The 20503-nt window shown below is 48.7% G+C and overlaps 1 long non-coding RNA gene across 4 annotated transcripts; it reads left to right on the top strand.

The window, feature by feature from the left end:
* Positions 1-839: 839 nt before the first annotated feature.
* On the top strand, positions 840-19911 carry LOC311603606. Of its 4 annotated transcripts, XR_014781178.1 has the most exons (6): positions 840-972; positions 1087-1208; positions 3282-6112; positions 13747-13902; positions 14871-15019; positions 19278-19911. It is a non-coding gene; the product is annotated as an uncharacterized lncRNA (long non-coding RNA). The 4 variants fall into 4 exon arrangements; XR_014781179.1 differs by lacking the exons at positions 13747-13902; positions 14871-15019; positions 19278-19911 and having other exon boundaries at positions 3282-3644; positions 4144-9195; XR_014781180.1 differs by lacking the exons at positions 13747-13902; positions 14871-15019; positions 19278-19911 and having other exon boundaries at positions 3282-4759; positions 4845-9195.
* Positions 19912-20503: the final 592 nt, after the last annotated feature.

The following is a 20503-nucleotide window of genomic DNA, read 5'->3' as shown; positions in this document are numbered from 1 at the left end:
ACAGGGGATGGGAAGTCCACTCCTCCCCAAGGCTCCAATTCCCCTTAACCTAAGCAGAAATCTCGGGTTATGTATATACTGTGTACTCATCCTCAGGAGAGAAAACTAGCTTGATATTTGCAAAGCCTTAGGCTGGCTTCCTGTAACGACTTCCTCAGGCAAACCTGACCAGAGGAAACCATTTTCTCGCCTGGCTGAGGGATTGGTGCTGGGATCCTAAGAGGAAGCTGCTCCCTTCTCCCCTTAATCTGAGGTGGGTCTCACACGGCAGGCCTGTGCTGTGCCCAGCTGTGCGCAGACTCTCTAGAGTGATCAGTGATCCCACTCACATCCTGCTCGCCCCACCCCTTCTTGTGGTGAATGAAGACAGATGCTTGTTAGCCTAGTTAACAGGTTGTGGGACTGGAGTCTGAGGAGGGTGAGGCGTGGAAACAGCTCCCTTCTCTCGACAGAGCTTGGCTGAGATTGGGGAGCTGACTATGCAGCTGGCTGCTTTTCTGGAAGATTGCTCTGCTGGCTGAGCTCCAGCCGTGCAATCCGAGTGGTCTGAAATGGCAAGTTTTGCTGCTTGCCTTTGTAGTTCCCCATTGTAAGGGTTTAGGATTTGCTGGCGCTTGTTCGGGAAGCAATGGGATCCTCTGCTTTTGTTTCTCATGGCACTGTGTGTGTGTGTGTGTGTGTGTGTGTGTGTGATACATGTGTGATCACAGGATTTTCTGCTCGGGCATGCTTTATGGCTGGATTGTTTACACTGGCAGAAAGGCTGTGATTAAAGATCATAGTGTGTAGCAGATTGCCTTTAATTTTAAGACTCACAGATCTGGATTTGTGCTTTTGGGCAGGAAAGTAAAACAGAAGCTTGGCCGCTCCTTTAGGGATGGTCATTCGGGCTTTTCCTTAGGACTCTGCTTCAGTGATATCAGAGGGAAATTGACGCAGGAGAAACCAGTGCGCCGTTTTTCTGAGGAACAGGTGTATTTTTCCACACATTTTTTGGGGGGTGGGGGCAGGGGATGAAGTCTTGGAGTTTTGAGGAAGTCAAGCGTGAAGTCAGCCGAGACAGTTATTTCTATCTGTGTGATGTAGATTGAAAACCCCAGGTTTCACTCTGCTATCATCACGGAACCAGTTCACAGAAGAGGAAGGGCGTGTCTTGCCTTGTGGAAGCTCTGCTGCGCTAAGAACTTCCAGTGTGGTTTAAATTTCGGGTAATCTGCATGGGGGCTCTGTGGTCTTGGAAGGGGTAGCACGGCATGTTCCTCCTTCAGCCTGCTCTGTGGATAGCGTGGCTTACTTCCAGTTACCTTACTCTATTGAGACTCAGCTTTTTTGCTAACTTTCTCAAAATGATCCACAATGTGAACAGCTGTGTGTGTGTGTATGTGTGTGTGTGTGTGTGTGTGTGTGTGTGTGTATTGGGGGGAGGTTGAAGGTAAATTATCCTTAAGCAAGCCAGGTGGGAATGTCTCATGCCTTTAATCTTGGCACTCAGGAGGCAGAGGCAGGTGGATCTCTGTGAGTTCAAGGCCAGCCTGGTCTACAAAGTGAGCCCAGGACAGCCAGGGCTACACAGAGAAACCCTGTCTCAAAAACAAACAAACAAACAAACAAACAAACAGTTATCCTTAAGCTCAAAAAGAGGGTGTAGGACTCTAGCAAGCACCAGCAACAGGGGATTAAGAATCTTTATCCTACTTAATGATGTCTTCTGTCGCTAGCTTTCATCTTTACATCATTTGATTTTTCCCCCCTCTCCCTCAGGCTCTTTTAGCTATGGGAAATGAATGTGTTTGGGGACAAACATGTCAGAATTGTGAGGGAGAGACTTGGCAGTGAGTCGAACTGTGTGATATGCTTGACAAGAATTGAGAAACAATGCAAATCAAGTTTTTCTCAGACAGTTCTCAACTTCTGGTTCAGAAATATGACTCAGAAGTATCACACGAGGGGAGGCACCGCACCCTTGCTTCACTGAGGAGCCAGCAGTGGCCATTTCCATAGGGCAAGATGTAGCATCTGAGGGAAGTCAGTCTAGCATGTTCCACCAGGCGAGGCCGGCACTGAAGGACAGACCATTTGTCCTTCATAATGGGAAGGGTTGGGATGAATGTCTGAAAGGTGAACACTGTAATGATGGGGCGATGAGAAACTACAAGTGGAGGGAAACAGGCATGCGTTGGCATAAACATTGAAATGTTTTCCCCCTGTGGTTTGCTTAAGCCCTGGTCTTTGAAAGTTTGCCTTTTATGAGAATAAACATGGTTTACCAGTGAGCAAATATTAGTTCACATAATTAGAACTTGTTGAGTTGAGCAGGAAACACGGGAAGTCTGCAGGTGCTTTCAAGCAAGGCTGAAAGGAGGCTCTTGCTATGTAGACCCCTCTTGCTCCCCCAATGGAGTGCCCTCGAATGGAGCCACATTGCGTGGACTCAAGAGGAAATAGACAACTTGTAAAAAGCACGCCCAGCACAGGAAGGCTCTGAACCTACTAATAAGGTCCCAGCACAGGGGGAGGTGTAAAAGGTGCCCTCAGATTTCTCCCTTTGTTTGCCGAAGGGGCGTGGGCATCTCATACCCCACACCTGTCCCTTTCAGAATATGAAATCTGTAAACTTCCTCCACCTAAGGGTTTGAGTCTGTTATCAACTCCACTTCAGGTTTCACATACCAAAGAAAGAGCACACTGTGCCTTGAGGAGGAGGAGGAGGGGAAGGGGAGGAGGGAGAGAAGAAGGGGAGGGAGAAGGTGGTGGTCAGCTTGCTTGCTCAAAGCCAGCTTCTCTCTGTAAATGGTTTTCTTCTGGAGGAAGCCTTGTGAGTTCTTCTCCTTTCATCAGCTTGCATTTCTTACATGCCCAGGGCTGGTCACCTTAGGACAGAGCCAGCAGCCAGCACCTTTCATCCTCAGGCTGCTGGTGTTCAATGGGAGGCAGGCCCAACTCTGACGTCATCAAGTCCCCCCCAAACCAATAAATGGCTGTGTGACTCACCATAATGCATAAAAAGATGTGGTATATGCTATGAGAGAAAAACAAACAAACCACTAAATTGATCTTCTTAGGGCATCTGCACTGACATTTGAAATGAGCCTGAATCATGAGTTGATCCTGACATTAAAATGGGTGTCACTACTATTTCTGTTTGTGTGTATGTGTGTGTGTGTGTGTGTGTGTGTGTGTGTGTGTGTGTGTGTAGGTACATGTATATACATACATGTGGAGAAATGAGAGGTCAATGTCAGGCTCATCCTCAGTCATTCTCCACCTTATTTTTGAAACAGGGTCTCTCACTGAACTTGGAGCTCCCGGATTTGGCTGGACTGGCTGGCTTTCAGTCTCCAAGGAAGTGCCGTCTCTGGGCCTTTGGGGATGGGATGACAATGAAATGACCGGCTCTTACCTGGTGTTGGAGATTGGAGCGCAGGCCTTTCTGTTTGTATGGCACCGCCTCTGCAGCCCCTGCGGTACTGTGGTATTTGCTCTGCCAGTTGCAGCTACATCTAGCCCTGTCCTGGCTCTTGTGCAGGCCGGGTCTTAGCTGGTCTCCTGCTCACAGGAGCATCCTGCTGTACTCCAGTGGGCCAGCTTTCACTTCCTCTTAGCCTAGGTGGCTGAAGTGAGCTTGGCCTCACCTGGTCTCTAAGGTAGGCACTGGCCTAGCCTGGTTAGTAAGAGAAACGTATTTCCTTAGCACAGCGATTGGTAGTTGGCTCTGAGGTGAGCTTGTGTTTCAGATTGGCCACTTTTGGGAGGGTTTATACTTAAAAACAAAACAAAACAACTATCAGGGACAGGCCTCTTCTTTCTGCTGGGGATCCCAAACTGACAGGTTCTTATTCTGAAGTTTCAGAGGACCTGTCCTCAGAGGGGGATGGCTAGCGATGGTGACACTTTCAATCCTTCATTTGAGCAGTTGGATCCATTATGGAAGAGAAACTCTTCTGAGAGAGAGAGAGATTGATTTATTAGTTGGTTGTGAGCCACCATGTGGTTGCTGAGAACTGAACTCAGGACCTTTGGAAGAACAGCCCCGTGCTCTTAACTTCTGAGCCACCTCTCCAGCTAGAGAGACTCTACTCTTGACCATTTTAGTAATGTGAGCCATCCTATTCACTTTTTGAGTTATTTTGTGCTCTTCCCTAGCAAGAAAAAACCAAAACCAAAACCCAAAAAAAGACCTTATAAAAGTCTTCATTTGTCTGCTTTAAAAAAGAAGCTGCAGGAAGAGGGGCTGCCGATGCAAAGCAGGCTCCAACAGTCTCCCCACAGGTCACCTTCCAGCTGAGCTTTCTAGCCCTCCGCAACCAAGACCACAGGACTCGCTTCCTCAACTCTTTGGTCTGAGACATTTGAAAATTTCTGTGTGCGATGCATTTTTTCCATGAATCAGAGAAGAAACATGCAGCCGCAGAGCCTCAGAACTGCCAATTTGCCCTTTGTGTCGCTCCAAGCCTCGCTGTCCTTGTGTCACATGGATGCGAAGAGTCGCGAGGACAATCCAGCTGGACTTAATAACAGTTGAGTAAACTATCAAGAGAAGAGCTATTACCTGAGAAGTAAACTCATTGTAAAAGAACTGCACAGAGTCAGAAGCGCGCCTCCACAGGGCACTTTTTGCTCCTTCAGGGAAAATCCTGCCTAAGTGCCGCTTCTGAAAGCGTTAAGAACATAATCGCTTTCCCCCGAGTGCTGTTAAGGCTCCGGTACTAAGAAAGAAGGTTTGCCCACAGTCTTTCTGAGTTTCAGACAACTCATCAAGGTAAGTTCTAACCTGACTTTCCAGGTGGAGAATGAGGTGGACGCTGCCAGTCACTACTCATCTGTTTCCTCCTTGATCCCTACAGGCGCCTAGGCAAACAGATGCAGGTAGAGAGTGGTTCCAGGTCAAAGCTGAGGCTCTCTTGGGTGTTCTCTTTGGCCTTTGCTTAGCTGTAAATGTCCTTGAGATTCGGCTCTGGCTACTGATCTGAGTGGAAATCTCCTGAGGATTCCTGGAAAAGTGGGTGCCATCTAGATATGGATCCTGGCACTTGTTGCTTCTTCCTGTGTGGGATGTGGGCGTGAGGCCGCTGACAAAGAAGCCATGGTGTAGCTTTGAGGTAACCGCAAAGAAGAGAGACACATTTGAAAGATAGTGGGGGCAGGAGACCAGAAATAAGCTGGCATCTGATTAATCTGGTGAGGATGGGGTTTTGTTAGACAACTGAACTGTAACCCCTAACTGATTCTGAGAAGCTGAGTGGGAAGTGAAGGGGCTAGCCCACACTTCCACAGGAAGTGAGTCCTGCATGCCGACGGAGAGAGCATGCACTGGGGAGAGCACATCCCAGTTTGGCGTTGGGGGGAGACAGCTGCATGACAGAACATTCACAGCACGGTCGAGGGTGCCACGGGAAGCTGTGGGAACAAACAGGGATGAAGCGATAGTAGAGAGGAAGTTGGCTAGACAACAAAAGGAAGGTGGAGAGAAGCTTACAGCTAGACAAGATGAAGCGGAGAAAGGTGGCATCAAGGGGCCGGGGGCCTACACGCCATTATTGGAACACAAAGCAGCCATGTGGAAGGCAGCTGCAGAGACGGTTCACTCAGCCATCGCTACAGAATTAGCCACTCTCAAAACCAAGAGGCTTAACTACGTTTTATCACTTCTTATAATTCTACAGTCTGAGCTGAGTGCAGCTGGCTGCTTCTGTTTAGAGAGGGTCGGTTGGGCTCTCGACACTCAAAAAACCCCAAAACAAAAGCGAAACAAAAGCTTCTTTTCTTGAATATCTGGTGCCTCTGGGTAACTGCGTGGCCCCCTCTCTCCCTTCATGGAGCTTCTGTGTGCTGGCGGGGGGCTGGGGGGGGGGCTTCTCTATAACACGGTGATCTCCATGAAGTTGGACTTGGCCTTCTTTCCTGTGCATAGCTTCCAGGTGAGAGAGAAAGAGTATTGCCTATTGCCTGTACACTAAGAGTGTGGCACCGGAAATACCAGAACATCGTTTCCTGTAAGCGCCACTTTCAACTTCACTCTGTAGCTCAAAGCACATCTCAAGGCCAGCCTGGTAAAGACAGGAAGTATCTCCTACTTCTGGGTGGGAAGACTGACATATCCAGATGGAGAGAGGTACGTTACTAGTGGCCTTCCTAGGCTACTGTGCAGGGGGGAGGAAAGGCAAGGATGAGGGATGGCCAGCCTGTGTCTCTGAAAGGTTGATTCAAACATCAGGCCTGGGTTTCTACTTCATATCCGGAATCTGAAAGGAGAATTCCTTAGAAGCTCAGGGCGCAGAGTGTGGTTGGGTAGAAGGCCGGGCTTGGGACCCCTTCTGTTTCCATGTGGTGTGGATTAAGCACGAAGGGTCACATATGCCATGGGGATGCTCGAGTTGAGGGTCAGCGTTTTCTCTGGGAATCCGCAGAGAGGAGGGGACTGTGGAGACAGGTGCCAGATGGAGACAGAGTCAGGGCGCAGGCTGGGTCTGCCTACGTGAATCACTGAGTCCTGACTGAACGGGGAGGTCAGCCAAGGAATCCCCCCTACACAGATGAGCAAGACTCTAGAGGTCATGCTGTCATCTTCTAAACCTCAACTCCTCACCTATGAAGTCACGGAAGAGTACACCCCTCTCACCCAAGGATTAACCGGCACTTAGCTTCTAGGGGTAGAAGGTGCAGGCCAGACAGCCCAGGGAGCAGGAAACAGGGAAGGGCTGAGAATGTGCACTCGGAGGTGGGGGTGGGGGCAGAAAACATGCCCGAGGGGCTGACAGAACCATGAGGGCAGCTGAGAACATCATTGACGGGATGAGGGATGCTCTGCAGGGCCTGAGAACACTTCTGCGGCACTGAGAACACTCCAGAAGGGAGGAGACCACTCCTGAGAGAGACAAGGACACTCGTGTGGGGACTTGAGAACATCCTCAAGGGCCTGAGGACACTCTTGAAGAGGCTGAGTACTCACCCAGGAGGCTAAGAACACATCCTAGGGGCAGAGGGGGATGACGTCAGCGGTCACCTTGTGGCATTTCCTACACGCCCCTAAAATTTGTCCAGCAGGAGAGACGGAGGAAGGAAGGACAGAGAAGTTATAATGGTTGACGGCTTGGGAGTCAAGATGAGTGAGCTTAGTAATTTAGAAGCTGTGGAGTGTGGACAAGGCTTCTAGGTGATGAGGTGGGTGCGAGGTCCTCAGCCCCACTGTTCAGTAGATGACAGCATCCAGGGTGTGTTTAGTTCTGTAGAAAGCAGAGTTTTGTCAGCAGGCAGCATGGGCTCTGAGCGGGCAGGGACATGTCTGGGAGGACATGGCCATGGTGTCTTAGAGTTTCTGTGGTTGCGAAGAGACACCATGACCAGGGCAACTCTTATAAAGGAAAGCGTTTAATTGGGGCTGGCTTGCAGTTCAGAGGTTTAGTCTATTATCACCATGGAAGGAAGGATGGCAGCGCGCAGGAGAGGAACTGACAGTTCGACATCTTGATTGGCAGGCAGCAGGAAGAGAGTGACACTGGACCTGGCTTGAGCATCTCAAACCTCCAACCTCCCCACCCCCACCCGCCCACAGTGACCCATTTCCTCCAACGAGCCCACAAGGACACCCCTCCTAATAGTGCCACTTCCCTATGAGCCTATGGTGCCATTTTCATTCAAACTACCACGTATGGGAAGGATGCAGGAGTCTGGACTCTAGGGAAGAAATTCTGAAGGTGGCGCTAGCGTGGGCAGAGGCACTGAGGGAGAGACGGTATGAAAGCAGGGGAGAGAATCGGGGCACGGCAGGGCTGAGGGAGGGCAAACATCAGATGCTCTCACTCTTGCAGACACTCTCCCTGTCACTGATGCTCTGAACTCACTAGGAAAAAACCCACTCCGCCCCCCTGGCCCCTCCCACAAACCCCCATCCCTCTTCTGCTTCTTCCTGTGGAAGGCAGCACAGACCGGCCCTCCCCGCCCCTGCCTTCCATTCGGTCTAGGCTCGCCTGCCTGTAGGTTGGCACTTCTTTCTCTTCAGAAACATTGAAGGGTCAGAGAGGCGGCTTCCCGGGCTCTCACAGAGCCAGCTGAAGAACCCAAGGGGCCCGCTAACTGCAGGCCCTTCTTTCCCTTAAGGCCAGACTTGGCAAAAGGCCGAGCTTTCTCTGACATAAAGCCTTGGCCTCCCAGATCAGAGGCCACTTTCTCCTGAAGATTCTTTCAGGAGAAAGGGGAGGAGAGTGGGGCAGGAGCTATAGGGTTGTGTCCTGGAGTCTCTCTGAGGACTGTGGCTTCTGGGCCCTCACTGTGGGATCTCACCTTCTAGTTGGTACCAGGCATTTCTGAGCCTGCTATTTTGTATTTATTCTGGCAGCCCTGCTCTACGGCTCCAGAGTCAAATGTCCCAACACTGAGATCTTTGGAAACTTCACACCTTCGAGTAGCAGGCACCGCCCCGGTGTCTCTCTCTACCAGGCCTCCTCCTTTGAAGAACAAATATAACATTATTACTAAAGGACATGATTTCCCTTGGGGAGGGCTTGTTGGCAGTAACAGCAACATGCACAAGCTGTTCTGAGCCCTTTTGGTTGTCAATGACTTTAGGGAAGTAGATCTGAGAGGAAGGGGCTTAGAGGCTGCCTGGCTCTTGTGGTCGGTCCTCATTTCCCATTTCACTGTAGTTAAAATAAACACAGACATCGTCGGCCTCTGTTTATCTTTGGTGATATCCTGGGCATTCTCCTTTTGATTTTATCTCTTTGAACCAGAAATAGAAGTTATTTGAATAGTGTGTGTGTGTGTGTGTGTGTGTGTGTGTGTGTGTGTGTATGACAGGAGAGAGAGAGAGAGAGAGAGAGAGAGAGAGAGAGAGGGAGAGAGAGAGAGAACGGGGCATGCATGAGAGCTAGAGATTGACATAGAAATGTCTTCTTTAACTGGTTACCAACCATAGGTTCTGAGTCAGAGTGTCGTACTGAACCTGGATCTCACTGTTTCTGCTAAACTGCCCAACCTAGCCATGGAGCCCCTGAGCTCCACCTGCCATCATCTCCCAGCACTGGGATTAGACAAGCATCATCAATCCCTTGTCATGGATGGACCACAGAGATTCGAACTCGGGTCTTCATGCTTGCACAGCCAGTCCTTGACCCACTGAGCCCTGTCCCCGGGCTTCTTCGGTTTCCAAGTTGGATTATCATGTGATGATTACATTCTAAACTGGACGGAGACTCACGGGAGGCTGGTGAGGGTGAGATGGAGTCAGGGTGGGTGGGAGGCTGGTGAGGGTGAGATGGAGTCAGGGTGGGTGGGAGGCGTGAAGTGGTGAGGGTAGATGGGAGGGGTGAGATTGGAATTGAGGACATGTAAGGACAGCCAAAGCTTTCAGAAGCATGGGATTTCTCAAAGTATTTCTCTACAAAAGCCGATTTCAACCACAGTAGGAAAATGGACGGTGGGAATGTTAGAGGGTCTCAGCTTGCTAACAACACAACCCTGCTTTTAAGAGCAACACAGCCATGTGATACGAGAAGCAGGAGGAGGAAGTTTTCATGTAGAAAACACTTCAGTGACTCACACCAAACGGAGGCTTTACAGTTGCTTCCAGAGTGGGTCACTCACCAGCTTGGAATTCACCAGCGTAAACGGTGGCCCTTCTGGTGCGAGACACACGCCAAGGTGAGCAGGGACAGCTCAGCGGCAATCTGCACACTCCGCATCTCTCTGCCTGGCAACCGGCTTTCACGCATCTGTGAGGCAGACTCCACAGGCTCCTCATCCCATCCCTCAGACACCCGACTTCCCAGTGAGCCAGCTCGGAGGGAAGGCTCAGCTAGTGACTTCACCATTGTGGGGTTCACTTCTCTCGTTTTTGAGTGTCTGACCTCTCCTGATGTGTTTTCTAGGTATCAGGACCCCACCAGGCACCCAACCAGTGCTGGGCTTGTGGTTCTGTGATAGCTGCCCTACTACCTCCCTTGGCTTAGATGAATAAAATGGGGGGAAGGGTGAGTGTAAGGCTCAGGCACAACATTTTCAGGAAACTGCATTGTAATCCCGTCTCTTGAGAAAAGATGTCATTTTGAAGGAATTTCCGTGTGTGTGTGTGTGTGTGTGTGTGTGTGTGTGTGTGTGTGTGTGTGTTGGGGGAAGATAATGATAAGGCTGAGGAAGTTGAAGAGGAAAAGGAGGACGAGGAAGAGAACAGTGGCTATCATTCATTAGCTCCTCCGCCCATGCCCCACCCGAGCAGTGATGCTCAGGCACATACAGGATTAAATGTACACTGTATCCTTATCATCCACAGTCAAAGGCAGCCACTCTAAAGCAACTCAAAGGAAAATCGTACCACTCAATTTCCACAAGCAACATTCAATACTTTTTGCAAGGTTCTCTGTCCCAGTAATCCCATTTCGAGGAATCTATCAAAGTCTCAGGAATAATAAAAATAACATTAGCTGTCATATATTGGATGGTGACAGTGTGTTGAGGGGTTTCCACTTGTTGACTTGGCTCTGACACTGATGGAACAAGATCCTGTCCAGGACCTCCGCTCCTGAGGAAACCCCCCCCCCCAAGTCTGGACTCCCACAGAGACAAGCATCCTCTGTGTTTCAAGGCTGTCTGTGGGAGGCACAGGACACAAAGTCTTGCCCTTACATTCCGTGAGGAATGGCAGCCTGTGACAGAACCTGCTGTGCTTCCCTGTCTATCCAGGGTCCTCTGCCCTCATCTCTCAGGACACCCCAGTCTCTCCTTTTTCTAGGGGTCCCCCAGTGCTTTGGGGTTTCTTCTTTCTTTCTTTCTTTCTTTCTTCCTTTCTTTCTTTTTCGAGACAGGGTTTCTCTGTGTAGCCTTGGCTGTCATGGACTCACTTTGTAGACCAGGCTGGCCTTGAACTCACAGCGATCTGCCTGCCTCTGCCTCCCGAGTGCTGGGATTACAGGCGTGCGCCACATGCACAGAAGTGTCCCACTTCTTTTTCCCCAGTCTCAGTGTTGCTCAAAAAATGGAGCCTGAGGGTCCAATTCAGAATTATCTGGGGAGCTCCCCAAGTGCTGGCCCACCAGGAATCGGAATCCCTGGTCCAGACACTTGCTGCACACTAACGGGGGAAGAGAAAGCTCACTGGTGTGGGTCTCTGAGGAGCAGGGACCAGTGCCCTGTGTTCTCAGATGAGCACCTGGTGACCTATGCTGGGGTTTCCTGGGAGGGAAATGAGAGTAAGGATGGAAAAACATGGCATTGTGGGATAACCGGAGAGGGTAGAGTGTGAGAGCTTTTGCAGGAGGATGAGGCAGGAAGCCTTTGGGTGGGATACTCACCCAGGCGTCTTTTGATAGCTACTGCCTGCACTCTGTCACTGTCTTTTTCATCCCCCCTCTCAGACACACACTTTAGTTGCAGAAAAGAATTTATTTTTTATTTTTTGAAACTCGAACTCCGAATACTAGAATGAGTAATTGGGTATAAAATGGGTCACGAGGAAGTGACAGCTAACACACAGACTATTTTAACTGCTGAATCAGAAATTTCTACACCACGTTATGAAATAGACAGGAAAGAAAATAAACAGACGATAGGAATGGAAGGAATCCTACAGTAATATTTCTATCCACAGATTCTGGCTTAAAGCACACTTAGGGAGCTGGGGATGCTGCAGCAGTGCTCCCAAGAGCTGAAGGACCGGAATAAAACAGAGAGATAGGAAATGTCCCAGGCGAGGACGACGACACTAAGGATGGCTCTCTCCCTCACGCCAGAGCATCTTTGGTTTGTGAGAGTCTTAGCAGCTCTGGTCCATCAAGCAGTCAGGTGTGCAGCAAAGCAAGGATAGTGTAAAATAAACTCACAAATAAAGAGTTCACAAAGCTGCTTCGTTTGTTCCCCTCATATAAGCAAAACCTGCCTCTTTGTGTTTTATTGACTTCATGCATGTGTGGGTGTGTGCTCGGATGGTGAGGAGGTAGGGGTGTGGGGGGGAGGGGGGGTGCTGTTTGTGTGGTGCACGTGCATGAGCATGCATGTGGGAACTAGAGGTCAATCTTGGCTGCTGTTCCTCAGAACCTTGTTCTCTGAGACAGGGTTTCCCTCCGGCCAGAAGCTTAGGATGTGCCGCCCATGAGCCCCAGGGGACCTCCTGCATCTGCCTTCCATGCTGGGAGTACAAACACACACCACCATATCCTTTGTTGTTATTGTTGTTGTTTTTAATTTAATGTGGATTTTGAGGATCAAACTCAGGCCCTTATATATACACAGAAAACACTTTTTATGAGCTATGTCCCCAGCCTAGCCCCAGATTTTTAAAATTGTGATAAATACTATCATTTGAGTCATTTTTTGTTCTTGTTTTGAGACAGAGTTTCACTACGAGGCTCTGGCTGGCCTAGAGCTTGTGTAGACCAAGCTGGCTTCGAATCCACACAGAGCTCTGTTTGCCTCCTGAGAACTGGGAGTAAAGTTGTGTCCCACCATGCCTGGCAATTTTAATCATTATTAAGTGTGCAGTTCATTGGCATTAAACATACTCTTGGTGTTGGGTGACCATTTTGATTTCTAGAACCCTTTCTTACCTATACAGAAACTGTATGAACAAGCAGTAACATTTTTTTCTCGTCCATAAGCCCTTGGGAACATTGGGCTACTTTTTATCACTCTGAATTTGATCACCCTGAAAATGTGTGTGCGTGTGTGTGTGGCTCAGGGATTACAAGTACTTGCTGCACAGGCATGATGACCAGAGTACAGGTCTTAGCGCTCACGTAAAAGCATGATCTCAGCATAATAGGAGCTGAGGCAGGAGGATCACAGGATCTTGTTGGCTACCACCACCCACATGGAAGCTCCAAGTTCAATGACAATACCCTGCCTCAAAGGAGTGAAGCAAAGAGTGATAAAGGAAGGCCACTTAATGCTCACACATATGTACACGGCACACACACACACACACACACACACACACACACACACATTCAACACCCACACACATACAACACATACCACACACATACAACACATACCACATACAGAAACATACAGCACACACACATACAACACCCAACCCACAGATACAACACACATATGCCACATACAAATATATGCCATATACACATAACACACATAACACATATATACAATATACACCACACATTCAAACATGCAATGCATACACATCAAATACATACATATGCCACACACAAGTATACAACACACACATAACACACACCACACACACATATACAACACAAACACCCATATGCCATACTCATAAATATACATCACACTCACACACATATACACACACACTACAATACACATATATATACCACATACTCATCACATATACATATACACAGCACATACACCAGACAGACACATACAACACACACACACACACACACACACACACACACACACACACACACACACACCAGTATGTTGGTGGCCGTCCCTCTAGCCTTGACAACCACAGGGGTGCAGCACGTGGGCCGGCAGGGGTGCTTGCCTAAGCAGTGGCTACCTTGGAGGAGATGAACCACGAGCTAATCGACCCCACATCTAACCCAAGGGGCCGCAGGTAGGTCTGCCCTAGCCTCGTCCAAGGTTCTAAGCAAGACCTCTTTTTCCTTTGGAGATGTGGTAAGTTTATCTTCCAGGGCTGTGTGACACCCCACACATCCTTTGAAAGATGGTCACACGACAGGTGGTCAGTGTCTCTGGTCACAAGTTATACAGAAATGTGAGTATGTGCAGAATTCTCTGCAATATTCTTCTTCTTTTCAGGGACTTCAGTGTATTTTTGGCCAGAACAATCTCCTATGTCTGCCTTTAGCCAAAAGAGAGCTCATAAAATTGGTCATCTGAGCAAAGTGAGGCGTCTATACAACTATGGTTCTGTTTGTAAGGAGGCCAATGAGAATGGAGCCCCCTTGGAGCAAGGCAAGTTCTGTGCCCGTGTGTCTTTCATCTGAAAAAAAAAAATTATGGTTTATTGATTTGTCTAGAAGTAATTTTCATAACTCAGGCATAGAATTTGTGCTTTTGGTCCCAAATAAGTACATTTTATTGGTTTTGAATAAGTAATTTAAATCCATTTAAGCATGCTGCACAGTTTCAAAGCTGTAGGTGAGGTAAATCTAACCGTATAGTTTGCAGTGGTAGAGTACTTACCTCGCGTGGGCGAGACCATATAGGTTCAGTCCTTAGAAAGGGATGAGAAGGGGTGCTGGGTGGGGCACACCTATCATGGGATTCCAGCACTCTGAGCTCGAGGCCAGCCTGGTCTACAAAGTGCATCCAGTAGAGCCAAGGCTACACAGGGAAACACTGTCTCGAAAAAAACAAAAAAAAAAAAAAAGAGAGAAAGACGGGTGAGAGAAGCAAGTCATGTTTTGCTCTTGTTGTTTTTTGTTTGCTTTTAATCTGTTTTGAGATAAGGTCTCCCTAATTCCCCATGAGCCCAGGCAGGTCGTGACATACTGATCCTCTGCTTCCGCCATATGAGCTGGAATCACAGGCCTAGGCTTACTATCCCATTTGGCTCGGTCTTTGTAATCAAGAAAATTTCTCTTTCATGTTTCCCTATTCTTTTGGAGCAGCGGTTGGGGGTGGGGTGAGGGAATATCTATAGCTTTAAAAACACACTCATCCTGCGAACAGATAGGTGTTTGGGAAGAGATTTATAAATATGCCTTTTCTGGTATCATTTATTTTAAGAGCATTTTTTCACCTCATGACAGTCACTTGAGGCTGACGACGTTTCTATGGTAACCACGTTCAAAAGAAAAAAACCCCACCAAAAGTGCTCCCCCCCCCCCCACTACCAACAAAAACAAAACAAAACAAAACAAAACTGCTGCTTACTGGTAAATATCGATCCTTTAATGTCTCAACACCTTTTACTACAGAGCTGGCTCCCCATGTCAAGGGGCTTCGTGCTGGGGGATAGGCCACGCCCAGAAATGAAGAGGACACACTCAGCAGATCAACTGGTTCTGGGGAGGAGAAGGGGGATGTGAGGACCCCAGGGAGAATCTGACTCAGCCTACGTGGTATGGTTCACTTCCCCCACCAACATGTCTTTGTTTCCTTTTCTGCAGCACGTCTCCGTCTGCATGCTCAGAAGCTATCCTGTGCCAACATGGAAGGGGAGGGGAGGGGGGGGGGAGTGGGGAGTGAGGGCGGGGCTGAGCATGCCTTTCCCAGAGGCACAGAAGTTTTAAAAATTACTTTCTAAAGCCTTTGCTACGCGATTTTGAAATACGAATGTTCCTCTCCCAAAAGGGAGGGAAAGTTTTGAATCAGAACTTGGTTGATTCAAATCGGAATCCAGGGCATCATGGGAGTAGTGGGCAGGCCTAGAGCAGGGCAGTTACAGGGAGTATTTGCTTCTCTTCTGCACTAACAGGGAGAGAGTTTTGTTTCTAGCAAGCTCTCTGTGTGTGTATGTGTGTGTATGTGTGTGTGTGTGTGTGTGTGAGAGAGAGAGGGGGGGGGGACGCGGGGGGCGGGAGAGACGGGGGAATACTTGTTAGAGAGCAACTTTGAAAACTTAATTTTCCCTGCCAAAAGCTAATGGGCCATCTGCAAAGTGCATGAAATTACATTCTGAGCAGCCGAGAGCAGCCAAAGTGAGGCCTCTGCAGAGCAAATTTGGCATCCATCTATCACCTCCATGTCAGACAATCTGGAGGCTTTTGCACTGCTCTCTGCTGTAACCAAGAAAGCAAACAAAAGCCCCGCGAAGCCTCACAGAGCAACAGCGGGTCACTGGGAACCAAGATAGCGTTCCTTACGTTCTGTCCTCGGGCTTCTGAAGTGCTACCCGAGTCGGCACCGGGGCTGTGTAATGAAAAGAGTCTGCACACAGACCGCCCCGTCTCAGGAACTTTGAACAGAACGAAGGACCCACTTTCTTATCTTTGTCCTGTGTTTGAAGAGGTGACTGTGTTTTCTCCAGGTGGACATCTAGGAGAAACCCTTCATTTGTCCCCATAGCCAACCTTTACAGAGCGCTGGCCACCGATCAGCCAGGCACTGTTTGCTCTCTAGGCCTTTCCAAGTAAGATTTGACTGGGCACTCATTCCCCCTCCCAAGAGATGAATGTGACAACCGAAACAGAAAAGTTAAGTGACTTTACAGTACCACACAGCCAGCTACAGAGGACCACACTACCACACTGCATGTGTAAAAATGGCACATAGGGTCCCTCTAGTTTTGTGGCTCAGGAGTTCCTGCGCAAAACGCTACAGCAAAAAAGGGAGCAAAAATCAAGCTGTGACAAAACTTCAGGGAAAGGGGTAGGCTCTTAAGGCAAGGGCAGTGTCTTTTTTGGGGGGGTGAGGGTGGGGGTTGAGACAGGATTTCTCTGTTAGCCTTGGCTGTCCTGGACTGTCTTTGTAGACCAGGCTGGCCTCGAACCCACATGGATCTGCCTGCGGGGTGCGCCACCATGCCCGCCTGGCTAAGGGCAGTGTCTTAAAGGACAGCCAGCGCGCGTTCTCATCAGAGATGTGTTGACGTGCTCCGCAGCCTCAGGGGTCTATCCAAGGTTTCTTTGCTGCCAGGGTCACTTGTCCCCTGCCCACCGGGGTGGTAACAAACCAGAAGAAGGAACTAACTGGATCAGCTCTCCTTCGAATAACCTTTCTGGGGTGAGTCCTGTCTGTTTGGGTGTCTGTGCTTTCCAGCACATCCCTCTCAGGCTCCAAAAGGACTCACCCTCTGGTGTGTAGCCAGTTTCCCAGTGCCCTTGCATTTGGGTTCTGGGGAAGGGGGGAGCAGAGTCAACCCCAGCATTCCTTTTCTGCAGGCTCCTGTTGTGCTAACAGCGTTGATGTCTGAATACATAGCATATCCTCAGCAAACCGTCTGCCTTCCCCCTAGTTCATGCTACCCGCTTTCTCCCAGGAATGGAGCTCTGTCTTGAGCAGACAATGACTGTGTTCAGAACTGGGATGCGATTGTCTGTTGGTGGGAAGGAGCAAGCCCAGGATGGCACTTTCCTCTGGGGTGTCTTTGCCTGCCCCTCCCCCTGTCACAGATCAACCTTCTCATTCTATATCCGCTGGTTAGTAAAACTAAGACACTAAGGCCTTGTGACACCCCCCCCCCCAAAAGGGAACAACATCAGCTCAGGACCCCCAAGAATAAATTCTCAGCACAAAGGAGATTCATTTGCCCCTGAGGGCCAGAGGGCGGGGAATAAGAGACAAAGACAAGAGATAGAGGATGAGAGAGAGGCTGAAGGGAGCAAGGGGGAGGGGGAAGGGGTATTTGTCAGGAGGGTAGAGGACCGCCTCTGGATAGAGCACAGACAGACGTGGCCCATAGGCAAATAGCAGTTTATAAAGGGAAAGGGAGAACCTGGTGTTAGGATGAGGCGTTAAATTTTATTGGACATGTTAATTAGGTGAACCAAAGGGGGCTTTTAATTGCTGGACTTCGATACTTTGATAGCTGGACCTTGGTAGTCAGCCTCAGGAGGAGGGAGTGGATAAATAAGGGACTGGACCTTGGGGGCGAGCAATGTCATCTATTGGTCTGTAGCAAGGCAGAGGGAATGGGGAGAAGGGCAAGGTTGGCCGGAGCCACATTTGCCCATCAGGCCAGCTAGAGTTCTTGCATATCCCACCCCACCCCAAGCACAGCATGACAATGTTTTGATTTTAAAAATATATGGGCTCCTCTAAATAAAGTAGATAACTGGATCAATTAATGTGGCTTAAAAGCCCAATATCAGGCTGGAGAGATGGCTCAGCTGTTAAAGGCTAGGTTCACAACCAAAAACAAAAAAACAAAAAAACAAAAAAACAAAAAAAAACCCCAAAACAACAAACAACAAACAAAAAACAAAACAAAACAAAAACCAGTATCAAGCCCCCTTAGATGAGCCCACAGTATGGAATCTCAAAGATTTCGTTAAACCAATGTTTGAATGCACAGGTTAGCTGTTTTTTTGAAGACTGAATGAAAAGAAACATCACAATTGGGGATAATTGTTCACATCTGCTTGATGATGCTTCTATTGAAAAGACAATGTGAAGTTATGAGTTACAATAGCATTCAGTTTGTAATGAAAATTGAGATGGGAACAATCCAAGGCGCATACTTGGAGAAGATATTCTCTGCAGGAGGACTCAAGGTAACACTCGTGGTTGGCAGACACTGTTCTCTTCTTTTGATTATTTGGCCTTCCCCCAGGTGAGGTGGGAGGAACAGATGCCTTGACTTTCGTTAGACAGTAATTCTGCTCATTGTGTTTGGCTGCCTTGTTTGTGCCACTCACCTTGATTGCAAGGCTGTCTGTGGCACACACAAATGCACAGCGAGGGGCCAGGAGGCCTTGAGAGAAGTACTGGGGAACCCATCTCCCCAGCTCCCACTGTCCCCCAACAAGATCATATTTTTGACATCCTTGATGCTTGGAGGTAAACCTCTACTCAGCTGCTGATGCTGTCCACAGACTGGCCTGTGGGCCTAGGCCCAACCCAGGGACTGAGGTTAGTACCACAGACAGAAGTCAGGCACCGAAGGGTGACCTGCACCTGGAAAAAAAAAGATTTCCAGGAAAGATACAAACAGAGATAAGGAACATGTGTGGGCTCTGACTAGGGCAGGCTGGGGAAGCTGAAGTGTGCTACGACTTAATTCTCGGTCTCCTGGTGTAGCTCAGGCTAGCCCCAAACTTGTGATCCTCTGGCCCCAAAACCTCTTTTGTGCCGGGATTACCCATGGATGCTACCATATCTGGCTTACAAGTGGAGATTCAAATGAGAAGCTAATTAAAGAGGACCGATGATCAGTGTGTGGCCAGAAGTGGGAAGAATAGAAGACGCTAATAGTCGGAGACCCTTCCTGAGGCGGTCTCAGCGTTTGATGGTAAGGGCTTATGGCGAGAGCAGTTGCTGCTAGAGCCCTGCGTCTCTTCGGAGGAGGCACCAAGCTGGGGGTTTGAACGTGGAAGCCAGGCTTGCTTGTTGCTGGCGTGGGACAGAACCTGCTGCTCGCTTATCAAGATCTAGTCTCTCCTTTTCCCTTAGTGACACAACCCGGATTTTAATGTGCCAGTGTGCCCAGCTGGGAGATTTGACAACCACCTTGGTAGATTGAGGGACCAAACCAGGAAGTTGTGAAGCAGATAATTTGGGGTGAATCTTCTGAGAGGACTCTGTAAGAGCGCATAGACGGCTGACACAGCTGTTCCCCTTTTCTTTCTGGGACAGAAAGATTAATGGGGTAGCAGTAACTCTAGCTGCCATATTGTGCCATGAAATTATCTTGTTTTGTTTGTTTTGTTTTTTGTTATTTTGAGACAGGGTTTCTCTGTGTAGCCTTGGCCTCGCTTTGTAGACCAGGCTGTACTTGAACTCACATCGATCTGCCTGTCTCTGCTTCCCAAGTGCTCGGATTGAAGGTATGCACCACTACGCCCGGCCATGAAATTGTCTTGAAGTAGGAAGTCATCTATGAAGGATGGTGGAAGAAGAGACAGAAGCAGCCTGGGATCTTGGTGACACTGTATGTCCCAGACCAGGCGGATACAAGCCCTCCCTGAAAAAGGGGTCAAGTGCTGCCTCCCTGAGGGATGCACACCTTCTACTGATAAACCTGTGTTACTTCCTTATTTGCTGGGTACCACAGATCTAGAGCTCTTGGAGAGACTTTAAGGAGTGCAAGGCTGTGTTGCTTTTGTCATGCTGATTTGTTTAAGAGAAATAAACTGTAAGGTGAGGGTGAGTCTAAATGACCAGGTGTAATCTATGCACCGAAGCATAAAAAAGAATCAAAGCAGCATTGTGTACTACGGTGTTAGGTATGTATTGGGCTTAAACAAAAAGCAAAAACAAGGTTCTATCCTCTCACATATTTTGAGAAATCTAAAGGCTTGGTAGACCTCAGGTAGGTCTGGAGATAGTGCTTGGACAAGTCAATCAAGGTCCTGTGTGTGTGTGTGTGTGTGTGTGTGTGTGTGTGTGTGTGTGTGTGTGTGTCCCACCAACTGAGCTGCCTCTCCTCTCCTTGTTCCCAGTCTCTTTTGAGATATAATAATTTCACAGTGCAGCCTAGGCTGACCTCAGCATCACTCTGCCCTGCTCCCTGACCCTGCCAGCCATCTTCCTGCCTTAGTCTCCAGAGTCCTGAGATCACCACATCTGGTTTCTGTCTCTTCTCAGTCCACTGTGGCTCCAGGGTCTGTTCCTGGATTGTCTGTCTTGATGATGACAAGATGGCTGCAAGGGACACAAGTTGATCTTTGTTTTTGTTTGTGTACAATTAGAGAAGACTTTCCTAGAAGTGCCCGGCCAAGCATCCCTGATAGTCTTCTTTTGCCTCTTACTCTGGCAGGGAAGGGCCTAGTGATTCTCATCAGTTTCAGGGACCTCCTGAAGCTATTTCCAATTGTTTACCTTCCCATTTAAAGGGCTTCCCTGGAGGATGGACTGTTAGAACAGTCCCTAACATTCGGACTAGTGTGGTGGAGCTCATTGGCTGGCTGAAAAGAATCAAGTTCCATATAGTGATTTGGAACTAGGTTAC

Source organism: Acomys minous, assembly GCF_964271855.1.
Source record: "Acomys minous genome assembly, chromosome: 8".
Classification (NCBI taxonomy): domain Eukaryota; kingdom Metazoa; phylum Chordata; class Mammalia; order Rodentia; family Muridae; genus Acomys; species Acomys minous.
The sequence above is the reverse complement of the archived record's forward strand: the minus strand, read 5'-3'. Positions and strand labels throughout refer to the sequence as shown.